We start from the raw sequence: 9,292 nt of genomic DNA on the forward strand, positions 1-9,292 counted from the left end.
AGGCTTAGGTAAAATTATGGACGAGATTGGCTTGGGGGACGTGGGGAGAGGGAGTGTGTCCAAGTCTCCTGAAACACCCCCGAGAGGCAGCAGGGTTTGGAATGCCTTTGAATCCTCAGTACCTGGCACATGGCAGGCCCTTGGCACCTGTTTATTGAATGAGTAAATACAGACACTGAGCTTCTAAGCCCCATCACACAGCAGGAAGGAGAGAATTTGTCAGCTCTCCTCAAGTGGTACAAAAGAAGACTGCCTGACTTCACATATGAATGTAGGGAGCTCAAGAAGCGAAAGACAGAGAGCAGATTCTCATAATTGGAACCAGAAAAGTCTCAGTATCTGTCATGGGTCATGTGTCATTGTGCCTGTTTCCAAATTAACTGTCAGGACATCCAGGGAAGGCAGTTCTGTTAGTTCCATGAGAGGGGTTTTAGATAAGGCTAGAAGGGTAAAAAGCACCCTAGGTTGTTATGACAAGCCGAATATTTTGCATTTTATCTTGTTGCAATATGCAGCCATGGAAGTTTTCAGGAAAAAAAACTTGATTAAAAATTAATATGGTAGTTTTACATAAGAAAGGGGGATCAACTCGAGTCAAGGAGCTATATTAATGAATCAAGATATTAAGGCTTTATGAGTAGAAGCCCATTAAAATTATTTCAGCAGTTTTTCTCACCATATTTTAAAACTCAAGCATGACTCGCAACTTAAGGAGTTTTGAATTGGAACCTCTTCACCTTACGACCTTTCTTACTATAAATAAAACATCACCCCTGCCATTAGTAACCACCAATTCTCCTATTTATGATTGCAAATTACCTCCAATCAAAGGGACCCCAGATACTCACCTGATCCACACATCTGAGTGCTAATGCAAAGTCAAGGATAGGACCACTCAAGCTCCTTGTGTAGCTGCACTTAGAGTGAAGATCATTGAAGAATATGAAAATTTCTCTTTCCTAGAACTTGCCCTTCCAGTGTGTCTGAGGTCTTCATGCTCACTGAGTTAGAAATTAAACATTCTGAAGAGTAGACCTTAATTGTGAATAGAACTCACAGTTTCTATGAACAGCAAAGAAACATATTCTGCTCTGGGGAGCTTTACTTGTAACAGATGTGTCTACATCTACATTCTGAGATTCTCAGAGCTCTTATATTAATGAGCCTTAGCTAAAATTATCATTTATGATATACTGTAGAAATTTTTGGTTTCATCTAATTAATAATTGTTTAAAACCAAAATATTGGAAGGAGTTGACACATTTATTTTCCATTTCTTCACGTTTCTATTGGCAAAAAGCAAAATACTTCTTATTCCTTTCTTGACTTATTTTGGGGTCTTGTGTGAAAGGTTCCTCTTGTTCACATCTATTTCCTTTTGAAATGCTATACTCACTACCAGTTAGAAAGGCCAGTACTCTGTTCTGCATCTAGTCTTTCTTTCTGTTCCAGCTTAAGTGTTTCAGACAGAAGATCCAGTGATGGAAAGAGAGGGAGTAGAATGATTTGGTCCATAATAGTATCTCTAATCCAGGTTTTATTTGATAGATCTGCATTTTTGAGCTATTTAATATGTTTGCATTACCATAAATAAAGCTGATACTTTGGCCTCTACTTGGCCATCAGTTCTTTTGTGTACAAGCAGTTGGTCAAACCTAGAGGGGAGAAGAAGAGCCTTCCAGGACAAAAGCACCTAACACATGTGTTTTTGTTTTATTTATTTCGGTTATTAATTTTTGTATTGTGTATTTTGAAATGGGTTTCCAAATAAAATTCTAATTTCTATCACTGCACTTAATATAGGAAATAAAGGTACAACCTCAAGTAACATGATTTGCAATACCTTCTGGCAACAAATTAGGATGTCAGCTGGGATTTCCGGCCCTCTTTTTAATCCAGATTTTGTAACCCTCAAATTTACTACAAAAATAAAATTGGTTATCCAATAAGTTTTGACTTGTACATCAGCCATCTCAAATACATTATTTTAGGGAGCAAAGGGACAAAGGGAAGAGTAGAAGACAAATGAGACCAGAAGGAAAGATGAAACTAACTCTCCCAAAAATCCGAGACTTACAGAGGGATACAAAATCAAGGAACACAACTGTGTCTGCAGGCTGTAAGCCATCTCTCAGACATCAGTTCTCCTTAAAAGTATGGTATTCCACAGCAAAATAAACTATCAACACAGTAAACAGACAATCTACAGAAGAGTAGAAAATATTTGCAAACTATGCCTCTGAAAAAAAATCTAATATCCAGCATCTATAAGGAACGTAAACAACTTTGCAAGAAAAAAAACCAAACAACCCCATTAAAAAGTGGGCAAAGGACATGAACAGAAACTTTTCAAAGGAAGACGTACATGCAGCCAACAAGCATATGAAAATAAGCTCTGGCCGGGCGCAGTGGCTCACATCTGTAATCCCAGTACTTTGGGAGGTCGAGGTGAGCAGATCATGAGGTCAGGAGATTGAGACCATCCTGGTTAACACGGTGAAACCCCGTCTCTACTAAAAATACAAAAAATTAGCCGGGCGTGGTGGCGGGCGCCTATACTCCCAGCTACTCAGGAGGCTGAGGCAGGAGAATGGCGTGAACCCGGGAGGCGGAGGTTGCAGTGAGCCCAGGTTGCACCACTGCACTCCAGCCTGGGGGACAAAGCGAGACTCCATCTCAAAAAAAAAAAAAAAAAAAAAAAAAAAAAAAAAAAAAAAAAAAAGAAAAGAAAAGAAAAGAAAAGAAAAAACAAACAAACAAACAAAATAACCCCAAAACAAACAAACAAAAACAAGCTCAACATCACTGATCATTAGAGAAATGCAGATCAAAAATACAATGAGATACCATCTCACACCAGTCAGAATGGCAATTATTAAGAAGTCAAAAAAATAACAGATGCTGGTGAGGTTGTAGAGAAAAAGGAATGCTTATACACTGTTGGTGGGAGTATAAGTTAGTTCAACCATTGTTGAAAGAAGTGTGGTGATTCCTCAAAGACCTAAAAACAGACCTGCCATTTGACCCAGCAATCCCATTACTGGGTATATACCCAAAGTAATATAAATTGTTCTATCATAAAGACACATGTATGCATATGTTCATTGCAGTTCTATTCACAATAGCAAAGACATGGAATCAACTTAAATGCTCACCACTGGTAGACTGGATAAAGAAAATGTGGTACATATACACCATAGAATACTATGCAGCCATAAAAAAGAATACAATCACATCCTTTGCAGGAACATGGATGGGGCAGGAGGCCATCATCCTTAGCAAACTAATGTAGAAACAGAAAACCAAATATCACATGTTCTCACTTATAAGTGGGAGCTAAATGATGAGAACACATGGACACAAAGAGGGAAACAACAGACAGTGGGGCTTATGTGAGGTTGAAGGGTGGGAGAAGGGAGACGATAAAAAAAAAACTATTGGGCACCGGGTTTAGTACATGGGTGACAAAATAATCTGTACAACAAACCTCTGTGACACGAATTTACCTATATAACAAACTTGCACATGTACCTGTAAACCTAAAATAAAAGTTAACAAAAATAAATTAAAGTAGATGTTCCTTGGCACAACTGACGGTGCTAATTCAAATTTGAAGAGATAGCAGAGCCTCCTTTTGATTATGGGGTCAAGACGATGTTTCTCTGTTTGAGACATGCTAACCTTTTAAACCAGTGCTAAATTTTAAAAAACGGTATGGCATTCCAGAGCCACACTTCCCTTGGGAAATCAACTGATTAAAAACGCAGAAAAAGTCTATATTTAAAGACTCTGACCTCTTCAGCAATTAGTGATGTGTAGATTTCCCAGATAAAGTGAACTTCAGAACTTTGCATCCTACGTGCCATCTGTAGCGGCACCTGTAGGGTACATTTGTTTACAATAAGGATGCAACTGGCTGGGCACGGTGGCTCATGCCTGTAATCCCAGCACTTTGGGAGGCCAAGGCGGGTGGATCACCTGAGGTTGGGAGTTCGACACCAGCCTAGCCAACATGGTGAAACCCCGTATCTACTAAAAATACAAAAATTAGCCGGGCGTGGTAGCATACACCTGTAATATCAGCTACTCAGGAGGCTGACGCAGGAGAATCATCTGAACCTCTGAGGCGGAGGTTACAGTGAGCCGATATTGTGCCACTGCACTCCAGCCTAGGTGACAGAGTGAGACTCTGTCTCAAAAATAATAAAATAAAATAAGATAAGGATGCAACTTACATTGGTGTCACCTCCGTTTTTAAACTTGAATGACATGTACAACTCTCCCTAAATCCAGTTCTTTTTGTTTATCCACATGGTTTCAAAGACTGAAAAGACATAACATCTTCTCTAATGGAGGAAGGTTGTGGTCACATGATGCTGTTACTATCAAGAAATTCCATTTTCAAAAAGAAAATGCTAAACCCACCAGGCAATAAAAGGAAATTGTGCTTCAGTGGGATAGTCCCCAGGGATCTATCATTAGTGAGGCAAGATGACATGACAGATACAGGAAAAATGGAGAAGCACCAGTAAGAGGGGTCAGAGACAAGAGGGGCAGCCCCAGAAACACCACAAGTAGAAGCAGGGGTACTTCAGCCCAGCGGCTATTAGAGAAACATCTCACACAAGGTGTAGAGCAGCATGATTTAGTGAATATTTGGAGAAACCACAAAAGATTTACATCAATTAAAATCCGCACTGTCTTTTCCATTCTGAGACACTTTCCCATCAGTACCATTTTTCCTTGCTGCAGGCCTTTAGAGGTGCAGCCTACTTTGCCCGTTCTTTTTTTTCAATTGTCATCATTGTTTGAAAATCTTGCTGAATTCTCAGGATTGTGAAGATGTGAATCAGATTGTACAACATATAAATAAGATCATGTCACTCACTGTTTTAAAGTCTTCTTTGGTTTCCCATCAAACCTATAATCAAAACCTGAGTCCTACGAAGCCCTGGATGACCAGGTCCCTGACTCCTTATCTTCTCTCATCAATCAGTATTCACCCTTTTCCTCATCTTCTCAGCTGGAAGGGCCATCTGGCTGATCCCTACACATACGCAGAACACTCTAGCTCAGAGTTTCTGCATTTGCCTTTTCCTCAGTCTGGTCTGCCCTGCTGCAGATATCTGCAAAGCTCCTGCCTTATTTTATGCAGATATCTGCTCAAATATTACATCCTAAAGAAAACTTCTCTGATATTCTATATAAAACCACATTATCATCCCAGGATCACTGTCTAGCCTCTTACCCTACCTTATTTCTCTTCATAGCATGTATCACTTCCAAACATTATATTACATATGTAATTATTATCTGCCCCTCCAGCATCTAAGTCATTAAGGGTGAAGACTATGGTCTGGAATATAGTAGTAGGAACTCATGAAAAGTGTGTTGAATAAAGGAACAAATAGTTGTTATCACAAGTTGATGGTTTCTGACATTCCTGTAGATGGTACCAGAGTGCCCAACAGCTTTGTTAGTTTTCCTTTTTTTCTCTGAGGGTGGAGTTCATTGAATTGAGCTCAATCCTCAATCTTTTACTCTTTACTGGACCTAGTAAGTTCCCCTTTATATGAAGAAGTCACTTACCTGTTGGAACTACAGGGAAGAAATTAAGAGGACAACCAGAAAGCCACAGTTAATTCATATTTCATATGCTTTCAAATCTGAGTGACTCAATGTTGCTTAGCTTCCCATTTTGCAAGTGATTCACAAACACTTCCATCAAAATATCCCTTTTGCTGAGGAAAGTGGACTTTTACCTTTGTATCTACTGTACTATGAAGTGGGCATATAGGTCAAATCATTAGATGGGAATGCAGAATTTCTTGATATTTTGTATTTTATCTTTAAAAATATATGATATTTAAAAAATTATCTGCTATGGCGTCTTTTAATTTCAGTTAAAAAATCTTCCTTCAATCATCCAGCAAAATTGCTGATCCAGGAGGCTGCACTACAGTAACTCCTGACTTGCAGTAGCCCCTCGCAAACCACCTGTACTCCTGTTATAACCATTTCCCATAAGAGAGTATTTTTGCATAGGGAATAATGAGTATGAAGACAGGAGACCTGTGTTCTTGTGTTAGCCTTAACATTTGTTTGCTGCTAGATCCTTGGCAAGTTAAACTCTCGGAGCTCCAACATTCTAATGTGTATCTTCCCTCTCAATGTTAAAAAAAAAAATTCAAATCTCTAGTAGGTAATTGATCAACTTGTGAAGGAAAAATCTGCTGGTACCGGACACACTTTATTAAACACTGTAAAACAGCATTGCTCATGAGTATGTTTGGGTAAACTTTGTGAAAGCATAGTTGTCAAGTTTTTTGTTGGCGCATGCCAAAATTTTAAGTTAGTAATGAGGACATTAACAGGAAGACAAAAGAGCTGATTTGGCAAGCACTTGAGAAATGAAGATTTACCTTGTCAGTAGGAAAAGAAATACTAAATTAGGTATAAGACTAGTGAGTAGAGTTAATTTCTCTCATAGCAAAAATTTATTATTTTCTATCTGTTCTTTTTATCAACTGTGGGTTGCTAATCAAATATCCTTTGGCAAAAAGCTGCATTTTCTTTGCCATAGAGGCAGAAGAATCTAAGTAGATAACATTTTCCCTAGCAGGATATTTAAAAATCAAGGAACCATTACCTTGCCTTTTTCTGTGTTTTGAAGTAAATTATTCTTTCACATATCTAAAAGAAGCAAATAGACAGAAGTTGCACATTGATCACACTTGCCAGAAGATTCCTTAAAACTTGCTTTTAGAAACACTGGGAGTTCAGGAAGCTTGCAATTCTGATTAGAGATCTCAGTAAGGATTCCAAAAATCTTGCATCTTAGCTGATAAATTCTAAGGCGAAATCCAGCTTTTAAATTTATTGTGTGTGTACATGTCAGGAAAGTTCTGAAAATGTGAAGATGAACTTCCAAAATCTGTCATTTATCAGTAAGCTCCATCTGACTGCTGTGTCCACAGTTGATAGAAGAGGAAAAGGGCTTGATGGTTGTTGTTGTTATTTTTAAAAACTGTTCATTATCAAAACAATACAATTTCACTAAGAAAACTTTGAAAGAACAAAATTGTCTAAAATGAAAATTAGAGTAATACCCTTACTCTTCAATTTCATTCCCCATTGGTAGCCTCTGTTAAAATTTTTGTGTATATCCCGCCATGTCTTACACACACACACACACACACACATACACACATACATTTTAATAAAGATGAGATCATACTATACAAGATTCTACAAGTTATTTTCTCACTAACAGTGTCTCCTTGACACCTACCCATAACCCTAGATATAGGTCTTTTCTGTCTAATGCTGCATGGTATTCCATTGTATAAACATGTTATAATTTAAGTAGTCTCCTCTTGATGGGCACAGAGGTGATTTCCAGTTTCACCAAGAGGTAGCTATCACAGTTGTTGAGAGCACAGCCCTTAGCATCAGACTGCATGGGCTCATGAACCCAGTCCCTTCACTTACTTACTTGGCTAAACTACTTAATCTCCCTTACTCCAGATATTTCAGCTGTAAAATGGAGAAAAAACTAGTGCTTACTCTAGAAGATTATTATGAAGAGTTAATAGTTATAAAATGCTTAGAATAGTGCTTATTTCATAGTAAGTACTGAATAATAATTTTATATGATATTTTAATCACTATATGCAATACTACAATCCACTGATTTTATATGTATCTAAATTTCAACTTTTGAGTAGGTCTGATTTGTTTGAGAACACAGAACAAAACCTTAATCTGGAATGCAAAGCCCTCTGTAAGCTGGCCTCTGCCTATTTCTCCTATGTCTTCCCACACTCCAGCCATAGTGATTCTGCCTACACTTGTTTGAGTGTACAATACTGTGTTCTTTTCTGGAAATTGCACATACATTTCCCTCTCTTTGAATTCTGTTACATCCTTGTCCACCTTTTGAAGTCTCTGCATCTTTCAGAGCCAAGATCTTGGATACCTATGTCTTTGAAATCTCCTTTGAACAAAGGATTTCTTATGATCCTTACTTTGTATCACCATTTTGTACCTGTTAGGGCACTTTTCATACTGCAGCTATTTGCTTACAAAAGTGCCAAACATGACATACCACAATAAATATGCAGAAAAGGGCTCTCATTTGCTCATTTCTGTACAGCCCTAACTAAATATAATGCCCAATACATTATGCAAATGCTTTCTGAATTAATAAAAGAACAATCTAAAACTGAAGCTCTATTCATATTTTATCACAAGGCTGTTTCCTTAGGTGTGAAGGTGTGGTAAGGCTGGAAAATGCATAGCTTCCAGGGATATGCTAAGTCCTTCAGTCTCTTGGGACCCATAAAGCACTTTAACATGAGTCATGTTTTATGAGTGTTAAATAAGCACTGAACTAGGAATAGGAAGATCCAGGTTCCAGTCACGGCCCTATCATTCTGTGGTTATGTGATCTTGAGCTGGCCACTTGTGTTCATAAACTAAAAATTGAAGGAGTGGCAAAGAATGGTATCTAATGACAAAGAATAAATGTAATGTCTAGGAGAAGATCTAACATGCTCAAGTTCGTTACAGCTTACTTCCTTATATAAACAGGTGTTTCTAGATCAGCATTGACACAATGAGCAATAATCCCTAGTGCCAAAACTCATTAAATGACTATTGTAATAGAACAGATTATCAGGTTTGAAGCTCCTTTTGAAAAATGAATGTGCCAACATTTTCTCATGTTCCAAAAGAAATGTGTGAAAGGGTATTCCCCGAGCCCCTAAATAGCATGATTTAAACTGCATTCTATTTTACTAACATTGTGGCTTAATTCAGGTCTAAATGATCACTGTTTACAAACTCAGCTGTATATGTGTACAGATTTCTGTTGGTTGTAGGATTAAGAAATGTAGATATTTATAAACATTTTAGAATTCAAGATGCCAAGTAGTTTTGTTCTAATTTAATAAAAGCAGATCTAATGTAATTGTCAAGAAAAACTTTATTTTTCTTTACTCTAGATCATGGTTATGGATGGAGAAATCCCAAACAGAAAGATGATTTAGGCCGGGCACGGTGGCTCAAGCCTGTAATCCCAGCACTTTGGGAGGCCGAGACGGGCGGATCACGAGGTCAGGAGATCGAGACCATCCTGGCTAACACGGTGAAACCCCGTCTCTACTAAAAAATACAAAAAACTAGCCGGGCGAGGTGGCGGGCGCCTGTAGTCCCAGCTACTCGGGAGGCTGAGGCAGGAGAATGGTCTAAACCCGGGAGGCGGAGCTTGCAGTGAGCTGAGATCCGGCCA

This window comes from Theropithecus gelada, chromosome 4, assembly GCF_003255815.1.
Source record: "Theropithecus gelada isolate Dixy chromosome 4, Tgel_1.0, whole genome shotgun sequence".
Lineage (NCBI taxonomy): Eukaryota > Metazoa > Chordata > Mammalia > Primates > Cercopithecidae > Theropithecus > Theropithecus gelada.